At 37.2% G+C, this 18413-nt stretch overlaps 1 long non-coding RNA gene and 2 other non-coding genes across 3 annotated transcripts; all 3 read right to left on the reverse strand.

The window, feature by feature from the left end:
• Positions 1-230: 230 nt before the first annotated feature.
• On the reverse strand, positions 231-2169 carry LOC117020810 (uncharacterized). The gene is made up of 5 exons (XR_004422736.1): positions 2064-2169; positions 1458-1504; positions 1137-1201; positions 789-856; positions 231-576 (listed from the first exon to the last, which is right to left on the reverse strand). It is a non-coding gene; the product is annotated as an uncharacterized LOC117020810 (long non-coding RNA).
• Positions 671-741, reverse strand: LOC117020910 (small nucleolar RNA SNORD50). Its single transcript, XR_004422745.1, has one exon. It is a non-coding gene; the product is annotated as a small nucleolar RNA SNORD50 (small nucleolar RNA).
• LOC117020911 (small nucleolar RNA SNORD50) lies at positions 990-1059 on the reverse strand. Its single transcript, XR_004422746.1, has one exon. It is a non-coding gene; the product is annotated as a small nucleolar RNA SNORD50 (small nucleolar RNA).
• Positions 2170-18413: the final 16244 nt, after the last annotated feature.

The raw sequence follows: 18413 nt of genomic DNA on the forward strand, positions 1-18413 counted from the left end.
TTAGTATCGTTCTCCATTTTTTAGCTTAAACATACTTTGAAATCCTAATTACATTAGGACTAAATATTCTATGCTTTAGTTAATAATCAGAGCAATCATTTTGATGCCTGGTATCCTCCCTCCCCGATAGGACCTGTCTCCACTTTGCTTTCATCTCCATTAAATGGCTGGCATAAACTTTCACTCAGCTTTATAATTATGCATTTTAAATTCAAACAAGTGACTAAAGATAAGACAATCATTCAGAATAATTTAATTATAAGGCTAGTTAATGAAAATTTCTATTACAAATACTTCATTTGCTATGTAATCCTAGAAATAGATCTAAAAAGTAATCTACTGGTTAATAGGTTGTGACTCTCTAGGGCAGTGACACGATTAAAAAGAAACCATAGGCTTGAAGCCTATGGACACATTAATCTAGATTTTATGTTGGTTCAGAATCTATTTGCAAAATTAAGAATAAATATAATCCATCTTGATCTGTACGTTTTCTTTCCATGTCCATAAAATGAAGAGCTTTTCCTGACCACCAGTTTTCCATACAAAAGACAAGTAAATCTTGTAGCACTAGCCCTAGAAAAGGAAAAACATTTGATTCACAAAATTGTAAACATTAGAACTTATTTAAAATTTATTTTCATAAATACTATTGTCCTTATAACAGTCTATCTCAGAAGCCAGATCCGTATTAAGTTGTTTCAACAGAAATTCAGGTTCGGGATAGGATCATCATAGATAAGACCAAGGACACAATATTGACTGTAAGCAAAATATCTCCAACTCACAGAAATGGTTACGGCTTGGGAACGACACAGACACTGGCCTCTTACAATGGGCAGACAGCGACCTCTCACTGTTGGCAGATTAAAAACAAAACACAAAAATACTATTGTGTGGCAGCTTTTCCTCTACAAGATATATGCCTTAATCAAATCGTTATAAAATTCAGGCAACAAAAATTTATTTCATTTTTGAATATCGGTCTTATCTCAGAAGCCGAATCCGTATATGCTTTTCTTCAGGTAATCAGCTTCGGGATATGTTTCATCATTGATCAGACCATAAACCAAAGCAACATTAAAAGGCAAGTTCCTGTATTAGAAATACAACAGATCTTGTAAAACACAACTTACTTCAAAGTGAAGCTGCTAATCAGTGACATCCATAGCGTCATTAGTATTCATCATCCCCAAGGATGCTGTTCAAGGGCAAAAAAATGTTCATTTAATCTACATATGGACTAAACATCCGCTGAACCAAATACTCGTTCAACACGTACTTAGTAAGATCGTCAGGTTTTAATTTAACCAAGTAGACCCCAGCAAATATTTCCCCATGTTTTGGAATTTTCCTTTGCATCTAATAAAAAAAGCAAATTTCAAATGATGCACCATCTTTTATTTCTGTAAATCAACAGGTTCTTCAGTTTAAAAACTAAGCTCAACAGCACTTACCTTAGCATCTTCACGTAACAGCTCCGTTACACCGACAGCCATTGTTCCTGGGGGAAATCAATATATATTTAAAACTAAGCATTCTCATAGAGAATGTCATAGTTCAAGGTTTTCGGTACTAAAAAACCCTCTCCTTCATAAATCCGATTAGCACACAGCGCCACCTGGGCACAATACAGTTCAGTCTCTGGCAAAATCCAGGGCGGCCCATTTTGAAATAACCGTTTGATCTGGCGACAGGAGAAATACTCTCGCCATAATAAAGGCCTCTTGCTCTTAACGTAAAACTCCTCATCCCAAGTGTTGGGAATGTGGTTTTCCTGCCACCACTCAGGCTCAGCCACGGCTGCCGGGATTCAGTAACCAGGCGGAGCAGAGGGCCGGTGGCCATCAGCAGCAGCAGCCTCCTCACGCCTAAGCTCGAAGCCTGCTGCCACCAAGACTCAGGACACGTGGCGGTCCGCCTGCGTTGTTTCCCACACGCGAGTTCTCAATACACAACACTCTCTAAGCTAAAACCTCTCCACCTCTTCACAGTACTGCAGCCCCAACTTAAGCCAGAGCCACTCGTGTTCACTCGCATTCTCGTCCGCGACGCCTACTTACCCGCCACACACGAACGATCTCAAGTTCCGACGCAAAAGAACGCACCACGCGCCCAGCAGTTCCTTATGTAGCCTCTCTTGAGTCAGACGGGGACCGCCCCTCCTTCTCACATCTATTGGACGCGAGAGGAGACGGGGGCGTGGCCGTTTCCACGGAAGAGGGCGAGAGCGCGCACGGCGACTCTTTTCTTTCGGCGGCTCGTTCCGGGGCGTGGTGCGCGCGCCGCCTGCCGCCGCGCGCCCGCCCAGACCGTAGCGCGCGCCCATTGGCGCGCTGCTTCCAGTCCTTTCGGAGTCTGGCTCTACGTGGCGCGGGAATGGCGCCAGAATTCAAACGAACAGGAGCAGTTGGAGGCAAGGCTACTGCCTGCCACGAGCCAAGTCCGTCCTGGAGGGATTGGGCGGCCTGGGACCGAGAGTAGACTTGAGTTTTGCAGCGCAGGGCGGCCTGAGCTTATGGCCCACTCGAGAAGTCGGGCTGGATGGTTGGCTGGCGTCTGGAGGGAGTTGACGCCCAGCGGCCGCCGCACACGGGGAAAGAGAAATTGGCGAGCAGAAACGCTCGGGTGAAGAAAGTATGTGAAAACGCCGCGTTTCTCCTTCGGTACACAGCGAAAATACCGCGCCTCGGCAGAGACGGTCCTCCGCGGGGCACGGGGTCCCCACCCCTACGCTTCCTTGTGCCAGGAGCTTCTATTACGTTCTGTGTTCAGCACATAGAATTGTCCCTGAGACAGCAAACCTGGGAGGTAAATACTCCATTTGGCAGAGGAGAAAACAGGCCTTTTAGCAGCTAAGTAATTTACCTAAATTCACACAACTTGAAAGCTTTGCTATTTTTAATTCCCTTGTACTAAGTTCGTTATAATGAATGAAGGAGAAAGATTCACTTGAGAACTACTGCAGAATAGTTTATCCAAACGACACAAAAAATTCAGTAGCAACTGGTGTATTAGTATGGGTGAGTAAATATATGTACATGCACACACAAGCATACATGACATTTGAACATTTAAGCACTTGAAAATGCAAGCCTTCATAGCCCTTATTACTGATTATTATTTACGTGTTTGTTTATTGCCTTTGTATAAGGAACACATGGTTTTGTGCACCTCTGTTTTTCTAATTAGAACAGTGCCCAGCAAAAAGTAGGTTGAATAAATGAATGAATGAATAATATGCGGTGGCTTTTTTTGAAAATTCAAATGAAGACCAAATTCCAGAATAAAATATAGTGAAAAGCAAATTTCTGTAATAGGAACCAAAGTGATGAGGAATTTATTTGGCTAGGCATTATGTACGATTTTAGATATTGTTTTGTAATGTACACAATGTAAATTTGCATATTGCTCATAGCAAATAAAACAATACAAATGGATATAAAAAGCAAAGTAAAAATTCCTTTCCATATCACTGGGAATCCTCTCCATATTAACAGTAACCACTATTAACAGTTTTTGAAACTTTCTAGGCATATACAGATGCTCCTTGGCTCATGATGGTGGGCTTATGTCCCAATAAACCCATTGTAAGTTAAAAATATCTTACATAGAAAATGCATTTAATGCATCTAACCTACCCAACATCATAGGTTAGCCTAGCCTACGTTAAGCGTGCTCTGCACACTTAACATTAGCCTACAGTTGGGCAAGATCATTCCACACAATGAATACAGTGTAGAGGAAAGATTGTTTACCCTCCTGATCAGGGGCCTGACTGGGAGCTGTGGCTTGCTGCTGCTGGCTAGCATCAGGAGAGACTCATACCACATACTGCTAGCCCAGCAAAAGATCAAAATTCAAAATTTAAAGTATAGTTTCTATTGGATGCATATTGCTTCGCACCATTGTAAAGTCGAAACGTTGTTAAGTCAAGCCATCATAAGTTGGGAACTCTACAAATATATGTTCATATTTTTGGATATACAAATAGGATCTACATACTTTTGTGCAACTTGCTTTGTCCCCTCATAAATGTCATAGACATCTTTCTATATCAGTGCATATATATGACCTTGTTCTTGTTTATAGCTTGTTTATAGCATTCAATTGGATGTATCATAATTTATTTCATTTTACAATTTTTCACTATTTCAAAAAATGTCAAAGTGAATTAAAGATATGTCATAGTGAGCTGTGAGAAGATCTGCAAATCAATTTCTAGAAGTGAGTCAAAAGTTATATGTACTTAAATTTGTGATATGTATTGCTTAATGGCTCTCACCTTTCACAAAATGGTTGTGTTATGATTATATTTGGAAGTGTGTTTTTACTAATTGAAAAACATGCGTGATTATTACGGGATGGTAATTATTACGGGATGGTAATTGAAATTGAAAACGATTAGGGTATTTGTTATCTTTGAATCACTGTCCGCTTTGCTGAAAAACATCAAAATCATCTGGTCCAATCAATATAAAACAATGACTCCCTATTGTGACTTAGCAATTGAATTACTTGGAGAACTAAAAAAAGTATTGATTCCTGAGTCCTAACCTGGAACTACTAAAGCAAAATCTCCAAAAGTGGGACCCAGGAAACATTTTAAACAAGCATCTAGGGCAATGCTGTCCAATAGGAACATACATGACACGAATCATAAATATGTGTTGCTTATGTAATTTTAATTATGCTAGTAGTCACATTTTTTAAAAAGTTTAAAAATCATTTATAATTAATTCAAATACATTTTATTTGACCCAATATAACCGAAATATTTTCATTTTAACATATGATCAATGTTATTGAGATATTTTACATTCCTTTTCTTTGTACTCAGTCCTTGAAGTCTGATGTGTATTATACACTCACAGCTTTTCAGTTTGACTGCTCACTTTCAAGTGCTCCATTACATGGCTAGTGGCTACTGTATTGGAAAGCACAGGTTTAGGGTGATTCATATACATGTAGAAGTTTGAGAACCACTATGTTAGAGTAAGTGCAGTACTGCACACCTGACACATATTTTAGTCTTTTTAAAAAAAGTTCAATATTTTAACTCACAAACTAATAATTCTAACAAATGCAGTGCAACATGAAATGAATCCAGAGCCTGGTTATTGACAACACTACCTTTAATGAACATGGATGATGACTGGAAGCTAGTACACAACTCATTCAAGATGTTTATTTCTTCAAGGAACAGAAAAACATACTGAGGGATAAAGCTATCAGTCATTGCTCCCATACCTAAAACAGTCAAGCAAATTGCTACCAAGCATTTGAAGTGATTTAAGAAAGACCATATAAAAGTCAGAACTGAAATTAAAAGTGTCCTTGATGAATTCAGCCAACTGAAAATAAATTCTCATATTCTGTAACAAACTTCCAGATAAGGTTATTTTAGTCAGTTTTGGGAGGAAATGTTCACTGAGCCCCTGGTACATGTTCTTCAGGGAAAGCTAATATGAATACACAAAGTCCTTGCCCTTCCTGGAAGAGTTTATGGTTTAGTAAGAAGTATCCACCCAACCTTTGATGCTTTTGCTTTAAAAATTAGACAGTCATTAAAGATTTTTGGTTAAGCTTATATTGTGAAACAAATAATGTTTTACGAAGTGTTTGGGGGAGAACAATTAAAAGCAGACTTTAGAAATGAGTACAGTCATTTAGATGAGATACTGTGAGGGCCATAGAAATGGAAGGCAGGGAAGAGAACAACGTATGGTGAGAACTTATGTGCTATTAGGTCCTTGTATGCATTGGATCATACACTCTTCAAAACAACTGCATGTATTTTTAACCTTGTATTAGAGATGAGGAAAGTGAGGCATAGAGATCTCAGTTAGCTAACATTCCCAAGTCTTTTGACCCCAAAGTCCTAGTCACGTCACTAGGACATGATGAAGCACCACTTCACCACTAGGATGTGGTGAAGGAAGAAATAATATCCGATGATGAACTATAGGGGAAAAGAGGAAGTGGAGTGGAGCCTGGCAGCCAAGAGAAGGGGAGCTCCATTGACAGGAAGAAGGAGGTCAGCAGTTACTGACTTGAGAGCAGGGAAAAAAGATTCACTTTTGGTTGTGTTAAATTTTGAGTGGAACGTTCAGTTACATTTGTGCAATACCATAAAAAATGTAGAACTGAAGCCCAAGAGAAAAGCCATAAGAAGTCACTGAAGCCATGTGCATAGATGAGTGTGGGGAACAAAGAAATAAAGGCTAGCAGCAGTAGCCTAGAATTAGTACCACAGTGTGTGCAGATATCCTGCAGTAGATAACCTTTGAAAACAGTCAATATACATAAAGATCTGGTGAGATAATGAATGCATGAAAAAAGTTCACTATTGCAGCTTTTGGTTAAGGCATCGGAGGAATATGTATGCCATGTTATTGTAAACATAATTAACTTATTCAGAAGTGGAAAACAATCAGCCTTCAAAAATAAGAATTTTCTGTTAAGGGATTAATATCCAAGATATAAAAAGAACTCATATAACTCGATAGCAAAAACAAACAAACCAATTAAATGAGCATAGGATCTGAGTAGACATTTTTCCAAAGAAGACATACAAATGGCCAACAGGTACGTGAAAATATGCTCAACATCACTAATCATCAGGGAAATAGCAAGTAAGAAAAAATAATGACATATCACTTCACACCTGTTAGAATGGCTGTTATCAAAAAGACAAGAGATAAATGCTGGTCAGGATGTGGAGGAAAGGGAACGTTTGCTCACTGTTGGTGGGAATGTAAATTGATGCAGCCACTATTAGAAACAGTATCATGGGGTTTCTCAAAAAATTAAAAATAGAAATATCATATGATCCAGCAATTCAACTTCTATTTATCAGAAGAAAATGAAAACTCTTAATAATATATGCACTCCATGTTCACTGTAGCATTATTTACAATAGCCAAGATATGAAAACAATCTAAGTATCCATTGGCAGATGAATGGATAAAGAAAATGTACACACATGCACGTAGACATAGGAATATTATTCAGCCATTAAAAGAAAATACTGCCTTTTGCGACAACATGGATGGAACTTGAGGGCATTATGCTAAGCGAAATAAGTCAGATAGAGAAAGACAAATACCATATGATCTCACTTATATGTGGAACCAAAAAAAAAAACCCAAAAACCAAGCTCATGGATGCAGAGTACACATTGGTAGTTGCCAGAGGCAGTGGGTAGGGGTTGGGCAAAATGGTGAAGGGGGTCAAAAGGTACAAACTTTCAGCTGTAAAATAAATAAGCCTTGGAGATGTCATGTACAGCATGGTGACTATAGTTAATACTATTTGACAGGTGCTAAGAGAGTAAGTCCTTAAAGTTCTTATCACAGGAACAAAAAGTTCTATAACTATATGGTGACGTATGTTAACTAGGTTTATTGTGATCATTTCACAATATGTACAAATATTGAGTCATTGTGTTGTACACCTAAAACTAATATAATGTTTAATTATCCCTCAATTAAAATAATTTAAAACATAAGAATTAAAGAATCTCATCTCTTAATCCGTAATGTGTTTTTTTTTCCAGTGTCTAAATTGAACTGGTCTGTAAACTCTAGGTTTGATGGTAGGACAGACAACTACAAATTGAAGAAAATCTTGTGAATACTCCATGAAATAATGAAGTGTTACGTTCATGAAACAGTGAAGAGCTGAATTAGTGGAAAAATCACATATATGTGGAAATGTCAAGGAGGCAGTTTGATACATGAATGTGAAGTTCAGAAGAAAGTTCTGGGATTTAGTGTCATTGGCATGAGTAAGGTATTTAAAGCATGACATTGAGTGAGATCATCAGGGAAAGTGTAAAGAAAGATGAGAAGGCCCACGACAGAGTCTTGGAGCACTGCAAACATTAGAGTTCCAGTAGTGAAGAACATGCCAGCAAAGGAGACCCCTCGAGGGGAAGATTGGAGAGTGTGGTATCTCTGAAGCAAAGTGAAGAGTTTCAGGGAGTGAGAGGTCAACTGGAATGAATGCTTCTGAAAGGCCAATTAGGTTAGTAGAAATGACCATCGGGATTGGCAGCATGAAGATCACCAGTGATCATATAAAAGCCTCGAGCGGAATAGTGATGATGGAAGTCCTGTTGAAGAGGATTGAGGATTGAGAAGGTAGAAATGTGTCAGTAATTGGAGAGGGTTGTAAGGTCAAGGGAATGCTTTTTAAACGGGAGACACTAGAGCATGGTTCTATGCTCACAGGAGTGATTTAGTAGAAGGCGGAGACTTATGATGCTGGAAAAAGGCAAAAGTTACAGGAGCAAAATCCTTGAGAAGACAAGAGAAGATCCTTTCTAGAATACAAATGAGGATCTTTGGAACAGAGACATCTCATCTATTTCATCTGTTAAATAAAAGATAAGGCAAATGTTGCGAAAGGTAGTTACACATAGCCTCTTGACCCTCGCATAACTGCGTAAGAGTGTGCCATAGGCCTGGAACATTTTCTTACGTGGAGATAAGGAGCTCTCACATCCTGTGCTGGGCAATGGACTTATCTGGAAGTATCTTTCCCTGTTCTGACCTTGCTGTATACTTCTTTGTTCTGCTTAAAGAGTGTGCAGGATATGGCACCTCGCCAACCCCACTGCTCTGTCGGTTCCTGGTGGGAAGGGAAGGGTGTCCTTCCCCTGCAGCACAGGAGGAATGTGTGTGGGTGATCTCCCTGTGTCAGCAGCAGGGCAAGATGCACGGCCCCAGGGGACCGACACTCACTATTGAGTCTGATCTCCCTCTGTCTTTTCTCTGTGCGACTACGGTGTTGTTCCATCCAGTCCTGTGTGAGTTGGGACTCTCAGCAACAGCAATACCTGCAAAATGCAGTGGGTTAACCATCTTGGTACTGCTGCTCCTGGTGGTAGGCTGTCGGTGTCACGTGCTCAACAGCTTGGTGCATTGCACAAGATCACTAACAAAGTACACCGTGGCTTGGTGGAGATCCATGGGCTTACTTAGTGCAGCATCCAAGTGCAAGCCCCAAGTAGGACCTGTTTTCATTCAACATGACATCACCGATGGTGTTCCTAACAATGTAGCTGATAAAATGAAGTCCTTCTCTGAGAATGAAATATGAAAATAAAGACAGATATGGTCAGAGGCCAGGGGAATCTCACATGGCTTGGTTGGTGTGCCTGTTTTATAAGGCGGCCTGGCTGACCTGATGTGTCAGACTGAGTGGTTCCATCTAGTCGGGGGAAGACAACCACAGACACACCTGTCGCCCCCTGTGCTGCAGTGTGATTTTTCCCACATCGACCATGCAACCAACAGGATAGGGACAGAGATAAACCCATGTCGCTCTTGATTTGGATTGCAAAGACTATGAGAACAGTATTCCCAACAATGGGGACTTCCTTAAGACTAAGAGCCCCTGGAAAACCATTCATAAAGCCATAACAGCATTACAAATAAAAGCCATAGATACCTAACTGACTATATGACTCTACCCCAAGGATGTGGACCGTGCAGGGGAGGCCTTCATGGGACAGGGGCCTTCCCAGTGGAAGACTCCACCATCTCTACTTTTGTCCTCTAAAATAACTGAGGGAAAAGCTCATTACAGAATACAGTCAAAAGTACTTACAAAATATAGTCAGTCATCACATTGGTTGTATGATAAAACATAAGTGGCAAAACTTTATAGTGTGTTGGACAATTACTAACATACAAAACTATGGCCATGAGAGCAGTTCTAATTTGTTTAAGGCACTCTTCATTAGAATTTTCTCCTGTTCAACAAAAGCTAACACTGACAAAAAGGGAAATGATGCGAAGAAGATAAAGATTTTAAACACATATCATTTTGAAGAGAATTAAGAAATCTGCTTGAGCAAATCCAAAATTTGGAGAGAAAAACTAAAGAACCATAGTATAAGCTATAACTTTTGGCAGTTCAGGGAAGCCATGTGGAGACAAATGTGATGGAGATATTTCTTAGAGTATTTTACACTTTAAGAGCCAGTCTACCGATTTTTATTCAGTTAGAAAGAAGAAATGGGATAATGCCAGTGAAGATCCCAATATGTTTTTCAATATGTCAAAATTTTGCCGTTTCAAGGGCCAAACACTGGGAACTTAGGTGAGGCTTCTTTGGCTGATTATACCCGACAGAGTCACTCCATGTCTCCCTCTCAGAGAAGACTTAGCTTTTTAGAAAAATCTGAGTTGTGAGTCTTTCCTAAAGGCAAACTAAAAAGTCTTTATGGAAAGTGAAATCAAAGGTTTGACTACCTGCCTAGAATAGAGGAGAGAAAACACCTTCAGAGGAGAGAGCAAGTTAATATATCAGTGGATTATCTGTCACGTGTCTTTGCACAATATTATGTGTCCTCATCATTTCTTCCTTTGTTTTTATATAGATCCCTTTGTCATTTTTTTTAAAGATTTCTTCCTTAGAATCCTAATTCTTCCTGGATGAAATATATACTTTTGTTAAGTATGAAATTCGACAACATGACAGTTTGAGTACCTGATGCTTCAGATCTTATCTATTCCCCATTTCCGTTTGTGTTTGATACTTAACATTTAGCAAATATTTCTTTGTTAAACTGTCACTTCTGATTTCTTCTTTGAGCTTTTCTTTCTATTTCCAACTCTTATTTTTGATCTTCACCCTTGATGGTTTGTTTCAGTGAGAATGATTACAGAGACCATTGAAGTAAGAAACGTCCAAACCTGTAGAGAATTTTTATGAGTTTATTTGAGCCAAACTGATGACATGCTGGAAACAAAATCTCAATGGATTTTGAAAATGCTCCAGAGAATGACAGTTGTGCAGCTTATTTTATACATTGGAATCAAAAGAGGAGATGTAAGTAGGATTACATGATATCAGTTGGTGGTAGATTAAGGGGGAGGGAGAAAGCAAAGTGGAGAAACCTCTGAGGTTGGATGAAAAGTAAAATAGAGAGACACTTCTTTGACATTGGTGGGCACAGGATAGTTAGCATTTATAGCACATAGAGATGGTATTCGGGGGTAACAAGATAATAATGTGGGTTCTGTGGTCTTGTGCCTGGTGGGAGGTGTGTCTGAGGGGTGTGGAAAAGGAGATTACTCTGATGTTTCAAAACTATGCTATCTTCGATGCAGAAAGATAATAGGCAGGCTCATTTAAGGTAAAGATTGACCTTTGTCAAGGAAGCTACAGGTCTAGGATGTGACTACTGGCCATGACCTGCTTTTAGTTAGAAATTTTTATGTTCAGACCTTCCTATGTGGTTATTTTTGGTCTCTGAGTCTGTAGGGCCTGCCATGCTGGCCTCCCTGAGCTTGTCAGGTTTAGTATGTGGTCCTTTTTTTGTCCACAAGATGTTTGACAAATTATTTTAATGTCATTTACCGTACAATCAACCTGGTTCTATGTAGGCCTTATTTCTGGGGTGAATCTGGCAGGAATTCCTGCCACAAAGGGCTGTCCCATTCTTGAGGCCTCAGGGGGATGGGATAGGTCAACTTTTCCTGGAGCAGTTGGAAACTTCTCAGTTCAAGAGGTAATTGAAATGCGGAATTCAGAACTAGGTACCAGTTGAAGAATATCAAGCATCACATCCAAGGAGCAAGTTCTAAGCTATAAGCAATAGGTGAAATAAGGATTCAAGAACCAAATTGACCAGGGCACTCTCCTCCCTGGCTCCTGGGACACCTCTTTTCTCTGGTTCAGATGTTTTCTGCCTTCTCTTCCTTTATCTGTCTCTTAAATGTAGGCCTTCCCCATGGTTCTGTCCTTGAGTCTCTTCTCATACTGTTTACTACCTCTGAGTGATTCAATTCGTTGAATATCTACTATGTGCCAGGTCCTGTTCTAGGAGCAGGGGTTACAGCAGTGAATAGGTCCAACAATTCCTTGCTCTGATAGAACTTTTATTCGAATGGAAGACAATCAGAAAAAGTATATAGTTAAGCAAGTTCATTTCAGATGATAAGTACTAGGAAGAATATAACACAGGATGATGTAATTAATAGAGAATGGATTCTACAGAGCAGAGGGGCCTTCCATGCAAAATGTGGGGTGAAATTGCTTTAAACAAAGGGAAGAGTTGGTGTGAAGTTTTCAGACAGAGGGAAGAGCTAGTGTAAAATAAAGTTGGCATAATCAAGAAACAGAAGGCCAATGTGAATGGACTACTTTTAAAATGGCAAAGATTGAAAGATGAGATTGGAAGGAAAGAATTTTGATTTTTTGTGTGAGTGTGATAGAAAGCCATTGGACAGTTTTTGGCAGGAGAGCAACATAATATGATTTACATTTAAAAATTTATTTTTTTGTTTATTTTTAATCTTTTTTTATGCCCAACATATTACAAACAGAAAACTGTGTAAAACCAAAAGGTGAACATCCTTGTACTCCCACCTAGAGCAAGATATAAAATTTTGCCAGCCATCCCAGGTGCCCTGTATGTGCCTCTTCTCAGTCACAAGTCCCTTTCTACTTTCTTAAAGTAACAACTATCATGAATTTTACAATAATCAATTTCTTGCTTTTCATTATAATTTTATTACCCACATGTGCATCCCTAAACACTACTGTTTATTTATTTTGAAGTCTTTTAATTTGTGGGTACCTCCTCCATCTTTTTTTTATCTTTTCCCTCATATTTTATTTGTTGAGGAAATCAAATCATTTGATCTATATGATTTCTTTTATTTTTACAGATTATGCCCTGATAGTATATTTTGACACTTTCCTCAGTCTTCTGTATTTTCAGTACATTGAATCTAGAATCTTATTTGGATTCAGATACATAATGTCTGGTTGTCTCTCATGATGCTAGCTGATACTGAAACTCAATGCCTAAATCCATTAATTCTTTATGAATTATAAAATTGTGATCTCTAAATCTTTTCACATTAAAAAATAATCTTAGTTCTCAAGAATATTGGGGATGATGTAATTAAAATATCATATAATTACTTGTTTTTTCCAAATTATACACACAATAATCTCATCAAAAACAATACCAATACTACCATCACTCGTGATTGCTGAAAACAATTATTTCTATGTATGCTCTCCTCATTTCCCTACCTTAAAAAAGATAGATTTATGGTACAGTTGCATTGTATCAACATTGTAAATGCATACAACCATTGCATACTATATTCTCTCTTATAATCCTCATCTAATCTTCTACAAATAAATATTTAATGTTCACCAATAGTTATTATGCCAATGTTTCTCTAGTCATTATATTATCTGAAGCTTATTCACTAGTAGATTGGACAGGAAAGGCTCATGTGAACAATATTCTGTGAGTTCTTGCATATTAATAACAGTTTACTTGCAGCATTTAATTTTGGAAGTCAGTTTGGCTGTATATAAAATCGTTGGGTCATATTTTCTTTCCTTGGTACCTTGAATATGTTACTCTGTTTTCTTCAGGCATAAAGCACTCCTGTTGGAAAGTCTAATGACAATTTGATTTTTTCCCCCATTTAAGTGACTTTGTCCTTTGTCTAGATGCCAAAAAGAATTCTTTTTCTTTAAAGCCCAGTAATTATACTTGAGTATTTCTTGTATCCCAGCTTTATTGAGATATTTTTGACATATAACATTATGTAAGATTGAGTTGTACAACATATTGATTTCCTACACTTATATATTGCAAAACTCATTTCCACCATAAATATGCTTTAGCTAACACCTTCATCACATCATCACATCACATAATTACCATTTCTTTTTTGTGGTGAGAACATTTAAGATCTACTCTCTTGGAATGGCCAGGTGGCTCAGTTGGTTAGAGCGCGGTGCTCATAACACCAACATCACTGGTTCGATTCCCACATGGGCCAGTGAGCTGCATCCTCCACAACAAGAGTGAAGACAACGGCTTGACTTGGAGCTGATGGGTTCTGGAAAAACACTGTTTCCCAATATTCCCCAATAAAAATTGAGAAAAAAAAAGATCTACTCTCTTAGCAACTTTCAAATATATAATGCAGTATTAGTAACTATAATCACCAAGCTGCATATTATATCCCCAGAACCTATTTATCTCATAATTAAAAATTTGTACTCTGACAACCATCTCCTCATTCCTCACCCCCCATCGCCACCAGCCCCTAGTGACACCATTCGAGTCTCTGTTTTTGTGAATTCCGCTTTTTTAGATTTCACATCTAAGTGACATAATAAAGTATTTATCATTCTCTGTCTGACTTATTTCACTTAGCATAATGCCATTAACTTCCATCCATGTTGTTGCAAATGGCAGGATTTCCTTCTGTCTCACTGCTGAGTAATATTCCATTACACATACTACCACATCTTCTTTATCCATTCATCCATTGATGGACACTTAGGTTGTTTCCATGTCTTGGCTATTGTGAATAATGGTGCAATGAACATGGGGGTGCAGATATCACTTCAAGATCATGTTTTTATTTCCTTTTGATTTATTTCCAGATGTATATAAGTATTGCTGGATCATAAGGTAGTTCTATTTTTAATTTTTTGATGAATCTCTATACTGTTTTCCATAGTGGCTGCACCAATTTGCATTCCTATCAACAGTGCATAAGGGTTCCCTTTTTTCCACATCCCCACCAAAACTTATATCTTTTCCTTTTGATGATAGCCATTCAAATGAATGTGAGGGATTATCTCATTGTGGTTTTGATTTTAATTTCCCTAATGATTAGTGATGTTGAACACCCTTTCATGTACCTGTTGGACAATTGTATGTCTTCACTGGGAAAATGTCTGTTCAGTTTGTCTGCCCATTTTTTAATTAGATTGTTTTTTGCTATTGAGTTGTTTGAGTTCTTTATATACAGAGGGTGCCAAAAATGAATACACATTTTAAGAAAGGAAAACTATATTAAAATTGTAATACTCAATACCATATATACCAATAACAAAAGATGAATACAAGTCATGTGTGACTTCTGCAATTACAAGAGGTGCTCAAAGTGGTTACCATCGGTGTCCAGACACTTCCTATTATGGCAAACTACTGCTTGAGCAACATTGACCAAAGCGTCTGCTTATACCCTTGTATTTTGGATATTAACCCCTTATCAGATATATGATTTGTAGATATTTTCTATAATTGTATACGTTGTCTTATTCATTTTGTTGATGGTTCCCTTTGCTGCATGGAAGCTTTTTAGTTTGTTGGTGTCCCACTTGTTTATTTTCCTTTTTGTTTCTTTTCCTTTTTGTGTCAAACTCAAAAAGTCATTGTCAAGATCAATGTCAAGAAGCTCACTTCCTATATTTTCTTCTAGGAGTATCACTGTTTTAGGTCTTACATTCAAGTCTTTAACCCATTTTGAACTGATTTTTAAAATTTTTTTAAATTAATTTTTTAAAAATTTCCTTCTGGGTTTTTTTTTTTTTTTTGAGCTGATTTTTGTGTATTGTATAAGAGAGGGGTCCAGTTTTATTCTTTTATGTGGCTATCCAGTTTTTCAGCATCAATTATTAAAGAGGCTGTCCATTCCCCATTGTATATTCTTGATTCCATATAAATTGATTGATCATATGTGTGTGTGTTTATTTCTGGGCTCTCTATTTTGTTCCATTTATCTGTGAGTCTGTTTTTATGCCAATACTGTACCATTTTGATTACTATAGCTTGGTAATATAGTTTGAAATCAGGATGTGTGATGCCTCCAGCTTTGTCCTTCTTTCTCATGATTGCTTTGGCTATTTGTGGTCTTTTGGTTTGATATAAATTTTAGTATTTTCTATTTCTGTGGAAAATGTCATCGGAAATTTCATGTGGATTGCATTGAATCTATAGATTGCTTTGCATAGTATGAATATTTTAACAATATTAATTTTTTTCTAATGCTTGAACACAGAATACCTTTCCATTTATTTGTGTCTTCTTTAGTTTCTTTCATCAATATCTTATAGGGTTCAATGTATAGATCTTTCACATCCTTGGTTAAATTTGTTCCTAAGTATTTTATTATTTTTGATGCAGTTGTAAATGGGATTTTTTCTTAATTTCCCTTTCTGATAATTCATTTTTAATGCATAAAATTGCAACTAATTTTTATATATTGATTTTGTATGCTGCAGTTTTACTGAATTCATTCATTAGTTGTAACAGTTTTTTGATGGAGTCTTTAGGTTTTTCCATATCTAATATCATGTCATCTGCAAATAAAGATAGTTTTACTTCTCTCTTTCCAACTTGGATGCCTTTTTCTTTTTCTTGCTTAATTGCTCTGGGTAGGACTTCCAGTACTATGTTACATAGAATTGGCAAGAGTGAGCATCCTTGTCTTGTTCCTGAGGAAAGCTTTCAGCTTTTCACTACTGAGTATGATGTTAGCTGTGGGCTGATAATATATGGCCTTTATTATGTTGAGGTGTGTTCCCTCTATAACCAATTTAATGAATTTTTAAAAAAAATCATGAATGGATGTTTAATCTTGTCAAATGCTTTTCCCATATTTAATGAGATAATCATATGATTTTTATCCCTCTTTTTGTTAATGTGGTGTATCACATTGATTGATTTGTGGATGTTGAAACATCCTTTCATCCCTGGAATAAAACCCACTTGATCATAGTGTATGATCCTTTCAATGTATTTCTGAATTTGGTTAGCTTATATTTTGTTCAGAGTATTTGCATCCGAGTTCATCAGGGATATAGGCTTGTAATTTTCTTATAGTGTCCTTGTCTGACTTTGGTATCAGAGTTATCCTGGCCTCATAAAATGAGTTTGAAAGCATTCGCTCCTCTTCTACTTTTTGGAAGAGTTTGAGAAGAATTGGTATTAATTCTTGTTTAAATATGGTAGAATTCACCAGTGAAGCCATTTGTACCCTGGACTTTATTTGTTGGGATGGTTTTGATTACTGATTCAATATTCTTAATAGTAATTTGTTCAGATTTTTCTATTTTTTCCTAATTCAGTCTTGGTAAGTTGTATATTCCTAGGAATTTATTTCTTCTATGTTGTCCATTTTGTTGGCATTTAATTGTCCACAGCAGTGTCTTATGATCCTTTGTATGTCTGTGGCATGAGTTGTAATGTTTCATCTTTCACTTATAATTTTACTATTTGACTCCTGTCTTTTTTTTTCTTGGTAAGCCTAGTTAAAAGTTTATTTTGTTTATCTTTTCAAAAAACTAGCTCTTATTTTCATTGATTTTTTTTCTCAGTCTCTATTTTATTTATTCTGCTCTGATCTTTGTTATTTGAATCCGCTGAGGATAATTCTATGTTAGAGTCCAGCATAACTTTATAGGACATTTTGACCTGGGTCTCATTTCCACACTCCCTCACTGAGATGGTAAGAACATAGTCCCAAGGCCCTGCTCTCTTTGTCTTTCTCCCAAGGCACACTGCAAAAATATTTTTGTTTTGTCATCATTCCTCTCCATTTCACTTTAACACACAGATCTTCTTTTCTACAAATTGTTGTAGTTATAGTTATTTTTAATTTTTTGGTCTTTTATCCTACATAGTAGAGTTATAAGTGATTTACCTATCGCCATTACACCATTAGAGTAGTATGAATTTAACTATATATTTACCTTTACCTGTACGTTTTATACTTTCATGTTTTCCTGTTACTAATTAGCATTCTTTTATTTCAGTTTGACGAAGTCTATTTAAGATTTCTTGTCAAGCCAGTCCAGTGGTAATTCCTTCAGGTTTTGTTTGTCTGGAAAATTCTTTATACTTCTTCAATTTTAAAGGGGCACTTGGCTGGGTAGACTGTTTTTTGGTTGGCAGGTTTTTTTTTTCCAGCTCTTTGAATATACCATCCTATTCCCTTTTGGACTGCAAAGTTTTGCTGAAAAAAATCAGATAACAATCTTATGGGGGCTGCCCTGTATCTAATAAGTTGTTTTCTCTTGTTGCTTTTAATATTCTCTTTTTGTCTTTAACTTTGAAAATTTAATTATAATGTGTCTCATTATGGTTCTGTTTAGATTCATTTATTTGCTAGTCTCTAGGATTCCTACATCTGGATGTCTATTTCTTTCCTCAGGTTAGAGAAGTTTTTAGCCATTATTTCTTTGAACAAGCTTTCTGACACTTTCTGTCTTTCTCCTCCTTCTGAGACTTCTATAATGCCTATATTGATTGGCTTGATGGTGTTCCTTATGTCTCTTAAGCTATCTTCACTTTTTTTTCATTCTTTTTTCTTTTTTCTTCTCTGATGAATTTCACTGCCTTGTCTTCGAGTTCACTGTTCCTTTCTCACATGTGATGTAGTCTTCTATTGAACCCCTCTATTGAATTTTTCAGTTTAGTTATTGTATCCTTTAGATTTGTGATTTCTGTTAGGTGCTTTTTAATATTTTCTGTGTCTTTGTTAAAATTCTCACTTTTTTCATGCATTGTTCTCTTGACCTTGGTGAGCGTTTTTGTGATTACTATTTTGAACTCTCTATTAGGTAAATCA

The sequence above is a fragment of the Rhinolophus ferrumequinum genome, chromosome 3 (assembly GCF_004115265.2).
Source record: "Rhinolophus ferrumequinum isolate MPI-CBG mRhiFer1 chromosome 3, mRhiFer1_v1.p, whole genome shotgun sequence".
Classification (NCBI taxonomy): domain Eukaryota; kingdom Metazoa; phylum Chordata; class Mammalia; order Chiroptera; family Rhinolophidae; genus Rhinolophus; species Rhinolophus ferrumequinum.